Here is a 6,028-nt window from a genome sequence, read left to right as displayed (position 1 = left end):
ATTATGTAACTACATGCATGTATCATTCGATAACATAAGCATGCAAGTTAACATACCTTGAAATGCTATGTTGAGTAATAGTATTTATGCTAGTGAATTATCAATAAATTCTTGTCTAATTTCTAGATTTTGTATGTGCTTAAAATGCTATATTGAGTGGGAAGATTTAGACTAAAACTATTATGGAATTCTTGCTTAATTTCTAGATTTTGTGGATAATTGAATTGATCAAATAGTGATTAGACTTTTTTTATAGGAGATAATTGAATGTGCAACATTTATTTCAATCCTATGGTATTGTTAGATTATTATTGTTTGATTCAAGAAATTATTGAAAATTATATTGATGGTAAGTTGTGCTAGTTATTAATTTTGTGCCTACTTATATCTCTTAAAATTGGCTATGACTATAATTGAGAAAATTATTACTGATCTCAATTAGTGTGAGAAACTATGATACCTATAAGATTTAGTATCTCTTATAGAAGCAAAACATACTGAGAATAATAATATAGTCAATGCAAAAGCTTGAGTATAGGACCTCAATATAGTACAGACTATACTTGGAAGCATATTAAGCCTAAAAATTAAAGAATCATATTACTCGCATCTTGTTACTGAGCGGTATGAGGAATGAGTTAACTAATCAATAGCAAGTATGGGTTGCCATTCACTCCCTATCTTTTTTCTAGAAGTATATGCAAGTGAACATAATCCAAAATGATAATATCAAGATTTTGATGATATTGTCTACCATGTGAGACTCAAGGAGAAACATCTCCTAATCAAGAGGCATATTTAGTGGAGTCTAGCTCATGTACGGCATCTAACCCTAAATGGAAGAGCTTTAGAGAGGGGAGACCAAGACAAGGCAAGGAGGTTGGGCTAGTTATCTAAGCATGAAATATGTAGAGATGCCCTAGTTATTTAGAGATGAATCATGTGATCTTACATGATTCATGGTATTCTTGGCATTAGGATTACACCCAAATATTTGATATCAAGAGCATTTCATTCTACAAAAAAGTTTATATTATCATGTGATGGTCATGTGTCACCTCGCTATTAATGAAGATAAACTGTAGATGCTCATTGGGTCACTTTGGTAACTCAAAAGACTGAATTTGAAAATTTTAAGAAGAGCTGTTGTGAGAATTGTCCAAATAAGAGGGGGTGAAATAATAATTTTTCTAAATATTAATTCAAAAGATATACATAATAGAACTAAATATTTTGCAACCATCATTACTCAAGAATTCACTATTTGGTTTATTTCTTAATTGACACTAGAGCAAGGATATATTCATTTATATGACGCAAATACAATGGCATTGCATTGGATGTAGATTGACAAAAAATCAAACCTAACCTTACAAAGTATTATTTAAACTTGAAATCAATCCTGATCTAAATGAAACACAATTATCTCCAAATTCTTATGATCATTGCAAATTTTTTCTAACCCTCTTAGCTCAAGCAATTAGCTATGTGAAGGGATATCATACCCCATGAATATACTAGGAGAATTGCTAGCAAGTCTTTACACTTATCCAAAAGTGCTAATATTTTACAACTTTCATTTTCAGGATATATTTGTATTTTAAATAGTTTTGTAAGCCTCCTTATTTTCATTTTATTTAGTCATTTACTTTTGAGTATTTTCATTATTTTTTTTTTTATTAAGTCTTATAAGATTTCAATTCTTTTGGAAAAGCTAATATATTTCTTATTTTTTATATTTTATACTAATTTTTTTGTGAATTTTCCATGAGCTTTTGAGTCTTTATCAAGATTTCTTCATAATACCACTATTAGCCTATGAAAAAGGTTAGCTCTAAAATCCAGCTTCAAGATTTCCATGAACATACTTTAGAAGTTTCATTAAACATTGTTAAAGTTTTTTTATGAAAGAGAGGTGAAAAGCCATCCAAATTCAATGATGGAAAGAACAAGGATCAATGTTGCAAGAGAGAGAGATTAGGAAAGATAATTTTTAATGCTGCCTCACCGACCCAAGAGTCCTCCCAGAAGAGGGCTTTAAGGCCATTTCTAGTCTTATACCTAGTTTTGTTCCATAAAGGAGGGGAGAAGAGATGACATCTCACCAAAGGCTTGAGCACTTTCTAGTTAGCTTTCACCCCACAGAAAGTTTGACCTTCCTATGATAGGTCCATAGAAATTGAGCTCTCCAAGTCCCCATCTTGCTAACCATTAGTAAAGTGAATCTCACTTTTTGCTCACTTGTTAACTTCCACACATTTTATATTACTCACATAACAATGATGCTTGTATATAATAAACTTGATGATTAAAAATAGTTTTTTTTTTATAAGATGGACCATACCTATTGGGTATAAATATATCCAACAAAATCAAAAAAATAAAATATTCTTAAAGCCATCAAAATAGATACAAAATAATTTACAAAAACTCTCCTAATGCTCTATCACGTAGGAGGCTATCCGTTTCACCACGCTATTCCCTTCTCGATAAATCTACCTACAATCCAATGAAACATGATCCCTCAAGATCTTCCAAATGTCATACAAAAATATTTATGCTCCCATTAAAGCCACTAGCCCTATATCCATCTAATGAGAGTAACTGAGTCACTCTCAACCACCAATATGTTTCAAAGTGGTTTAATAGTGAGATTTCTTCTTATTTAAAAAATTTGCTGAACTATTTATATAAACTAAATCACTTTATATCTCCACTAATTTCAGCATTGTCACTTGTGTGCAACAAATTTGCATGAAATAATTTGATGATAAGAAGTGATGTTTTAATTTTATGGATTCTTACTAAATCATGTTTATTACAAATTTCTTACATTCTATTTTTTTATTTATTTGTTTTAATTTATACATAGAAAATGATATTTTGTAAAAGTATTTTTTTTTTAAATACATGAGATATTGGAAGAAACATAATTATATAAGTGACATAGACGCCTTTACGATAAATATCTTAATTTGATGGATCAAGTTCAAAGGATAAAAAATTAGGCTGATTGCATCTGATCCTATCAATTTTGACCCTGTCGTGCTACAATGGATGTAACTTTCTCATCTAAAGTCAAAATAGCCTAGAAGACCTCAATTCGAAAAGCTCTTTCAATATCCTACATGTCTGACAATTTTACCTTACAATCCAATTTTGGGGTCAGATTCATTCGTTTGATAGATCAATAAAAGTCTGGAAGATCCTCGATGAATTAGAAGTCTTAATCTTTTTTTATTTTGTATTCAGACTAAATCTAAAATATTTCAGTCATTTAGGTGTCAAGTTAGGATTTTTTTTTATAAATACGGTCCTTTTGGCCAGCATTATAAGCAGTCTATTTTCTTTGATATTGAATCAAAACTATAAAAAAAAATTCTTATTTTTGTTGTTCTCTTTGTTCTGTATGTCTTCTTCCTTTATTTTTATTAAAATATGGCCTTGGTGTTAGATGTGTGCCCTAAAAACTAATTATTGACTGACGCATATTGTAATTTCAAGGCATAAATTTATACTTATAAATTTTATATATTAATAAAAGGATAATTTTTTTATTCCAATCACATTTATATGTATCCATAATTTATTCAAAAAATTAACAGATGATGATATATATTCTCAAATGTTGAAAATTTGGGATATATATTATTGATGATTAATTCTTAAAAGCTTCCGATCTAGAGATCATCATCGAGGACAGTGATCAATCCAACTAAATCGGAACACAGATCACTTCTCTTCTAGATAGATGAGTCTCAAGTTTGTAGTGTAGAGACACTGAGGTAAGAGTGCAGATGGTTATTAAAAATAACTGTAAAAAAATGACCAACATAGAAATTAGTTAGATATGTCTACTCACTCATCAGTAATTTACTCGATGTTGTAGTGGTGTTAGTGGTCCTTTGACCTGCGGTGTCTCGGCTATTCACAATGAGGCTACTGTAGTTTGACTGCACATATACTTGGTCTCCTAGCCATTTAGTTCTTATGGTGTATGTTGGCTATAATAGATTCAGATTCATTATTAAAGTAGGATGCATCTAGATAGAATCTATCCATCTTGATAGAAAAAGAGAAGTCCTATGCGATTCATAAGATTGAGTTTAAAAGTCTTCGATCGAATAAGTGTGAATACTGAAAAAGAGTTTCTACAAAATTCATAAATAAACTCAAGTCAAGCCAATCTTGTATATGACTGATGTTGGAATTTGATGAGTTTTTATGATCTCCATCTAATCGAAACTCATGATAAAAAAATTGAATCATACGATAACTGTACTTGAAATTTTATTATTTTATTATACTGGATTGTCACTATATATGCTAGGTGTCACTGGTGGATTGTGAGACTCATCAAGTATCATCTTGATGATCGATGACCCTTGATGGACAGAGTTAGAATTATTCCAACCCATTAAAAAGAGTTTCAATGATATTGTGATAGGAATCATGGTATATCTCAATGTCGATAGAATAAAACCTATAAGATCACACACAATAGAGATCTTTGACTGATCAAATGGTTGAACTTGATTATGAATCAAAGTTAGATCTAATTATCAATATGACTGATAATTAATCCAATCTAAATTTGCACTAAAAAAGATTTATTAAAAGTTAGTAAGGAGGACCTGATGGAATTTTTGTCATGATTATTTGATTTGATCAAATAAATTGAATCTTGATCCTAGTCAAATTAAATCAGATTTAATTAGGTTTGATTCAAGTCAAAATGTGATTTGGACTTAGTTCCTAATTGGATTGGGATTGGAATCAATTTGGATTTGGTTTTGAACCAAAACCAAGTCAAATAGGATTGGGTCATAAGGAGTCCCATTGAATGGGACTCTCTCTTCTATCATGCCACTACTCACATGCTAATGAAGATTAGCATGAGTTCTTTATGGTGTGGAAAGAGGGGCACAAGGAGGATGGGGTGGCACCTTGTGATAAGTCATCATCTTATCCCTTAAATCAATTTGAATTTAATTCAAATTGAGATAAGGATAAGAAGGAAAGAAATCAAGGAAAAAAGGAAAGTTAGTTGGCGTTGAGAAGGGAGTGGGCATGAGAAAAATCATCGATGATTTCTTCCTCATGCCCAACCAATTTTGGCATGAAAAATTATGGACACCTCCTCTCTTAATTCATCTTACTGCCTCCTATTGAAAGGGTCCAAGAGTTGGATGCCTAGGGTTTAGGAAAAGTGAATTCCTCTCATATGCTTAGCCTCTTCTCTCCTCTTCTTCCTCCGAATCTTCTTCTTCTCTGAGTGGGTCTGAAAGAAACGATGAAGGATCTTCTTCAACCATAGAAAATGATCTCTACAAAAGAGCTAGTACATCGGAAAGATTAAGATACCTCTAATCAGATCAAGACTTGTGTGGATATCTATAAAGGTCAGACGCTTATGTGGCTCGAGAAATCCAAACATCTATGATCATCGGCTACGGTGTAGATCGATCTACAAGAAGGTATGGAGATATGATCTTCTCTTTGATTATGTTATTAAAATCAGATTTCAGATGCATGATACATGTTCATATGGTAATCCTAAATAGGTGGTTTGGTAGATCTGATCTTATGCATGATTAGATTAAAATCATTTTAATCTAGATTTTATTTTCACTACTAAATTAAAAATGTTAAAACTATATACATGAAACCATCCATTTCTAATAGTGGTATCAAAGTCAGGTTCTAATATGAACATAAAATCATGTTGATCTGAAATTTGATTTGCAGAATTAGATTTAAACTTAATTAATTGATTAGACATTGTTCTGATATAAAGTTGTACTAACATAATTCAGTTATACTGAAAGGTTATTCTAGAATAATGTAAAAATTAAAATTTGTAAGATCTAAAATTTTATATAATATATGATGTTATTTTCATATATTTCAAATCTAAAATTTATTTTAGATCTGAAATAAGTTTATTTTTTTTCAAATTTGAAAATAGTTTCAGATCTGAAGATGTTGTGTAATATTTCTTTCGGATCTAAAATCCATTTCAGATCTA

This window comes from Elaeis guineensis, chromosome 11 (genome assembly GCF_000442705.2).
Source record: "Elaeis guineensis isolate ETL-2024a chromosome 11, EG11, whole genome shotgun sequence".
Taxonomy (NCBI): Eukaryota; Viridiplantae; Streptophyta; class Magnoliopsida; order Arecales; family Arecaceae; genus Elaeis; species Elaeis guineensis.
This window is presented reverse-complemented; position numbering follows the sequence as displayed.